The sequence below is a fragment of the Myotis yumanensis genome, unplaced genomic scaffold, assembly GCF_028538775.1.
Source record: "Myotis yumanensis isolate MYYU_CA2020_CCGP unplaced genomic scaffold, mMyoYum1.0.hap1 SCAF_4, whole genome shotgun sequence".
NCBI lineage: Eukaryota > Metazoa > Chordata > Mammalia > Chiroptera > Vespertilionidae > Myotis > Myotis yumanensis.
Genome location: NW_027223755.1, coordinates 101,141,938 through 101,149,014, shown reverse-complemented (window position 1 = coordinate 101,149,014; position 7,077 = coordinate 101,141,938). Strand labels below are relative to the sequence as shown.

Below are 7,077 nucleotides of genomic sequence, written 5' to 3'. Positions count from 1 at the left end.
AAAGATACAAAACACAACCTCTTCCCCACATCATTACTAGATCTGGTAACACTCTTGTCTGCTTTGTGTATGCTTCCACCAGGCTGAGTCGGCAGAGGCTATTGAACAGGAGGCCCGATGCCTTTTGGCTGCTGTACAACCCTCTGCATTGTATTTTTAAAAAATTTAACATATAACATTCTTCTCCCCCTTGTTTTTTTTTTACGATATTTAAGTTTTTTATTTTATGTCCTTTAAGATACATTTTAAACACACACACACACACACACACACCAACTGCAAACATGAAGGGGAGAAAAAGCATGGTACCCAACCAAATTTCCACATTTCAGCAATACTTCACTCATTCTTTTTTTTAAAATATATTTTATTGATTTTTTACAGAGAGGAAGGGAGAGAGAGAGAGAGAGAGAGAGAGAGAGGGAGAAAGGGAAACATCGATGAGAGAGAAACACCAACCAGCTGCCTCCTGCACATCTCCCACTGGGGATGTGCCTGCAACCCAGGTACATGCCCTTGACCGGAATCTAACCTGGGACCCTTCAGTCCGCAGGCTGACACTCTATCCACTGAGCCAAACCGGTTTTGGCTTCACTCATTCTTCAATAAAGTTTAAAGAAATGTCATAATGACATGAGCTTGAAATATCTGTAGGCATTTTCTCTGACGCTCATGACCTGGACTGGTGATGTTGTAAACAGCAGAAAAACAGGGGCTGCCAATTGACCAAATTATGGAGGCACAGGCCTGCTCTTTTCCCCACAGGAACACACCAAATGGTGATGGCAATGATCTTCTCACACCCACACAGGAGGAGAGCAACATCACGCTACGTAACTGTATTCATCTGCTGAGGCCTGGCTGTGTTCAATGTACTGTTTGTCTATCAGCACTTCAATACACTTCTCAATCATGCTGACACTAGGGTTAAACCTCGCTCTTGACTGGCGAATCACCTCTTGAAGAAGGGCATTATGCCGAAGCACTTTTCCTGCTTTCATGACGCGAACTATAGCAGCTTGGAGACACATTTTCCGGTCCTCGTCTACAGCACTTCTAGTTTGTTCCACTTCCTGTGGTGTGTCTCTCTGCATTGATGTAGTAATTTTAAATTTTTTTCTTTTACTGCTGAAGTTCATATTTAATGAAAATGAAGATTCTGCGTCAACATCTTCCTTTTCCGAATCATGGTTAATCATCTTCACATCAAGTAATGATTTGACTGTTTTTGTCAGTTCCTTTTCATTCATCTGTGTGCCGTCTTGAAGCTCTGTATAGCTGAGAGTTTCACTGTTGTTGAAGGCTAGCAGAACCGCCATTTGGTATGTGGTAGCCATGGCTACATATGGTTTGCCCAAATAGTTCATTTTCACTTCACCTGTGCAGAGGTAATGGAACCATGTAAGTTTCCTTCCACTGAAATGCTGGCTGTGAAATAATTCAAACATCTGTACACTTTTGCCCAATTCCTGGGGAATCGCAAATGTAGATGAAGGAGCCTGAGTAAGAGGCCATGCGCCAGCCTGTAGAACATGTTTGAAAACTAATTCCCAAATCTATTACTGTGTCTTGGTTTTTGATAAAATCGTTGAACTTATTGTTGAGATCAGCACTGACACTCATATCTGTGTACATCCGATGTAGCTTGCTGGTAAACTCATAACCACATGCTTGCTTTAATTTACTGATCATGGCTTCTTCAGAATCCATAGACGTAGATAACCCGTGAATTAAACGTTTCGCCAGCATTCTTGCGTAGAACTTGTGAAAAACATCTTTATCATTGATATATCTGAAAACAGTAATGAAGCTGGTAAGTTTGCCTTCCACTTCCTTCTCAGTCATGCCCTTTGCTGATTTCTTTAGTAAGTTGTCACAGTACTTAGCAAGCAATTCAGGAGCTTTGCAAACAGACTTGGGTTCTCTGTAATTTACAACTGATGTCAGAGCCTTATCCAATGCACTCATGAAGTGCTGGTCACCATTCAAAACAGTGTTGATAAGTTGAACAAATTTACCATGTACTTCCAAAACTGACTCCACAAATAGTGTTGGCATATTTTCCTGAGTAAGATTACTGGTTGCTCTAAGGCCCTCGTCATGGACATGGTTTTGCAGCTCCTGTATCATAGGAGGTAAACCAGAGGACACAGCCCGGAGTAAGACATACATATTTGCCATGCCATCTTTTTTCTCTTGTCGAACGATCTTATGACATTCGTCATGCAAGAACTGTAAGGGGTCTGCTACCATTCGTTGCTGACATTCATGAACCACTTTAGTACATGAACTTGGGTGCAAGTATTTTCGACATCGAATTTCTTCATCTTTTATTCTACCTAGAACCTTTTCCATATATTGTGAGCAGTCTGATTCTTGTAATAAATTGGAAGCTTCTTGTTTGTAATACTCTCCTGTTTCAGTCAGAAAGGGGGACTCAAAGATTTCCTGATAAAACTTTAAGGGGAATTTTTTCCTATACTGTTCAACATGAACAAAGGAGTTAATAGCCCCATGGATTACTTTCTGGTTTGGGTCTCCTCCACCACGATCATTTTTGATTTCTCGCAGCAGCATTCGGATAAGGATGGTCTGAAGCGGTTCAACCATTAATTTCCTCCACATAGCCAATGCTAGTTCTCCTATTTCCATAAGAGGTTCATTCATATCGACACCACCATAGCCATACTGAAGGTCAGCTTCTGTCAATTTGTTTCTTTTAACAAACTGGGTGTTGAGATTTCTATACAAGCAGTCCATATAGTCTGCACCCTTGCTGTATTCCTCCCAATACCTATGATACCTAACAAGTACTTGCTCTTCAGACTCCAGAACTCTCTTGTGCAAATGCCTTACGTGATTTTCCAAAAAAATCTTAGTTTCTGTATAAAGTCTTTCTCCAAGGGGTTCAGGATAGGCCACACATAAAGCATAGATATCTGAGAAGCGATCATTCCATGTTGCTCTTTGGACGTATTCCAACGTGACAACAGCTTTGATTGTCATTAAAAGTTTGTTCCATGTTTCATCAAAATCTGCTAGTCTTGGTTTCAAAGACATTGTGCAAGTTCAGTGTTGAAGTCTACAAGAGAACTCGCGTTTGACTGTCAGCTTATTTATCAATTGTTGGGGTTCAGCTCCAGCAGGTCCAGGGGTTCCCAAAGGTGTGGACGGAGTCGGCGAAGAAGGAATGACATGGCGACAGCGTTCAGTTGATCAGCATAGCGAGGTTCTCCAGCCAGGTTCTATTGCCAGGATCTCCAGCCAAGTCCTGTTGCCAGGATCTCCAGCCAAGTTCTGTGTTTATTGTCCTATTACATCTGTATTTATACCAGTTGATTTTAATCCTATCCATTCTAGTCTAAAGGGCGTTTCTTATCTCTATTCCAAGGTTACTCTATTGTTCTATTAAGCTACAAGTAAGTAACTGAAGGAGATTATCCTAAGTAAAGACTATGTAGCTTAATCGTGATTATTCATAGTTAAAGTGATTAATTACCCGCCTGGCACTTAGTTAAGGGGTTTTATTCCCTCCCTAACTCCAGGGAAAAAATCCTCACCTGGGGAAACAACCTTTCTCGGGGAGGTGGTCCTGTTTAAAACACATAGCATTAAGAGGGGGAGCAAACATATGTCATATACGCCAGGTCCCTTGAAACATAAGCTGTGCAGTTGTTTCTTCCCTGCAGCGACTGTGTCACACAGCAAGGGTGGACCGGCTTCCAGCACCCTTCCTGTCCCTAGCTGAGGCATTTCTTATCTCCTCTCTCTTCAAACCTGTACCCTACTCTTTCACAGGATCTCTGTTTTAAAAAAAGAAAATTGTTTTTATTGATTTCAGAGAGAAAGGGAGGGGGAGAGAGAGAAACATCAATGATGAGAAATAATCATTTATAGGCTGCCTCTTGCATGCCCTCTAGTTGGGATTCAGCCCACAACCCAGGCATGTCCCGTGACTGGGAATCGAACCATGACCTCCTGGTTCATAGGTCAACACTCAACCACTGAGCCAAACTGGCTGGGCTCTTTCACAAGATCTTGATGGCAAATTAAGCCTTGAGACCAAGTCACTAGCAAATGGAAAAAATAATTGTCCTTTCCTCAAGGGCAAGAAAGACTGAGTCTTCAAACTCTCTCAGGATATGAGGAGAAAAGGTTTGCATTCGATTTTTCTATGGTAAACAAAGGGAAGAAAAAGAAATCATTATACAACTTTAGAAAAGTTTTTTAAGACAAGAGAGTTGCGCGCCCCACTCCAAGCCACAGGAGAGTTCTGACTGTGTGACCCAGAGCAACCCACCTGCTCCACCCTGGCCTCTGGGACAGTTCTGCAGGAAATACCCCAAGCAACTCAGCAGACACCCTACTCTGGGCCTCAGGAGAGCACTGCCAGGGCAACCAGGAGCAGTGTTGTGCCCAGCCAGGGGCCACAGGATCGCACTGCAAGTGTGTTTCCAGAGAGACCTGGGGTGCCACCCTGCCATGGGTGCTGGGGCTGGACAGTGAATTGCATGCCAGAGGGCTCTGGGCCCTCACAGAAAGTTGCACATCAGGGAACTGTGCACACGCTCCCACCACCCCAAGCATCTGAATTGGGCAACCGAGGGACCAGATTCGGGAGCAGGGGATACAACTCAGAGCAGAGACAATAAAGGCATGAGCCTTAAGGCAGACCCAGCCTTTGGGCTAATAATTTCCAGACATTGGCCTGATAGGGTCTTCAACCTCTCAAACCCCGAGCAGGGCACCCAGGGCCAGAAAGAGACAAAGAAACAACCCCCAAGTACAGAAAAGGAGACACCACCAGGAAAGGAACTAAATGAAATAGAGGCAAGCAACTGTTAGAGAAAGAATTCAGAGTAAGGCCACAAAGTTCCTGAACCAGCTGGATGAGAAAATCAACAACATATGTAAGAATCAAGAGGAAATGAAAAATGATATAGCTACACTAAAAAAACACAATGGGAGGTTTCAACAGTAGACTAGAAAGAGTGAGTTAGAAGACAGGGAAGTAAAACACACCCAATCTGAACAGCAATTGGAAAAAAATTAAAAAGCAGAAGGAGAGTTTAAGGGAGCTTTGGGACAACATGAAATGAAGCAACCACATAACAGGGGTGCCAGAAAGTCAAGAAGAGGAGCAAGGAATAGAAAATCTATTTGAAGAAATAATGACAGAAAACTTCCCTGACTTGGGGAAGAAAAAATTCACACAAGCACAGAGTCCCAAACAAGATGAAACCCAAAAGACCCACACCAAGACACATCGTAATTACAATGGCAAACATTAATGACAAAGAAAGAATCTTAAGGGCTGCAAGAGAGAGACAGAAAGTTACCTGCAAGGGATCTCCCATTAGACTTTCGAATGATTTTTCAACAGAAATGCATCAGGCCAAAAGGGAATGGAATGAAGTATACAAAGTGATGCAAAGCAAGGGACTGAATCCAAGAATAGTCTATCCAGCAAGGCTATAAATCAAAATTGAAGGTGAAATCAGGAGCTTCGCAGACAAAAAAGGCTAAGGAGGTTATTACCACCAAGCCAGCAATGCAAGAAATGCTAAAGGAACTGTTGTAAAAAGAAGATATAGACAGGGAAGAAGGAACACAAAGGTAAAAAATAAAAATGGCAACACACAAGTACTGATCAATAATAACCTTAAACGTAAATTCATTAAATGCTCCAATCAAAAGACATAGGCTGGCTGAATGAATAAGAAAGCATGACTCGTATATATGCTGTCTGCAAGAGACCCACCTCAGAACAAAGGACTCACACAGACTAAAAATGAAGGGATGGAAAATATTTTTCAGGCAAATGGAAATGAAAAAAAAAAAAAAAAAGCAAAAAAAAAAACCCTGCAAGGTAGCAATACTTATATCTGACAAAATAGACCTCAAAGTGAAGGCCGTAATAAGAGATAAGTAAGGCCACTTCATAATACTAAAGGGATCGATATAACAAGAGGATATAACTCTGGTAAACATATATGCACACAATACAGGTGCTCCCAAGTACATAAAAAACCTTCTGGAAGATATCAAGGGAGAGATTGCCAGCAAGACAATCATAGTAGGGGACTTTAATACCCCATTGACATCGCTGGATAAATCTTCTAGACAAAAAAATCAAGAAACAGCAATCCTAAACGACTCACTAGATCAGATGGAACTAATTGACATCTTCAGAACATTTCACCTGAAAGCAACGGAATACACATTCTTCTCGAGTGCACATGGGACGTTTTCAAAGATAAACCACATATTAAGACACAGGCTGAGTCTCTTCAAATTCAAGAAGATAGAAATCATATCAAGCATCTTCTCAGATCACAATGACATAAAATTAGAAATCAACTACAATAAAAACAATAAAATATCAAATACCCAGAGGTTAAAGAGCATGCTATTAAACAATGATTGGATTACCAAAGAGGTCAAAGAAGAAATAAAAAACATCCTGGAATCAAATGACAATGAAAACACAACAATCCAAAATCTATGGGACACAGTGAAAGCAATCCTGAGACAGAAGTTCATAGCTCTACAGGCCTACCTCAAAAAATAAGAAAAACTGGCAATAAATTATCTCACCCTACAACTTAAAGAAAAGCCCAGAGTAAGCAGAAGGAAGGAAATAATAAAGATCAGAGCAGAAGTAAACGACATAGAGACAAAAAAACCAACAACAAACAAACAAAAACACACACACACAAAAAAACCCACAAACAAACAAAAAACAAAAAATCAAGAAAACCAAGAGCTGATTCTTTGAAAGGGTAGACAAGATTGGTGAACCTCTATCCAGGCTCACCAAGAAACAAAGAGAGAGGACCCAAATAAACAAAATCAGAAATGAAAGAGGAGAAGTAACAACTGATCTTACAGACATACAAAGGATTGTAAAAAAAATACTATGAACAACTCTACTCCAACAAACTGGACAACCTAGATGAAATGGACATATTCCTAGAAAAATGCAATCTTCCTAAACTCAATCAGGAAGAATAAAAAAACCTGAATAGGCGGATAACTGTCAATAAAATTGAAGCAGTAATGATAAAAAAATAACTT

General features: G+C 41.0%; 1 pseudogene; it reads right to left on the bottom strand.

The window, feature by feature from the left end:
* Window positions 1–824: 824 nt before the first annotated feature.
* Window positions 825–3,072, bottom strand: LOC139008282 (cullin-2 pseudogene; annotated as a pseudogene).
* Between the last annotated feature and the right edge of the window lie 4,005 nt (window positions 3,073–7,077).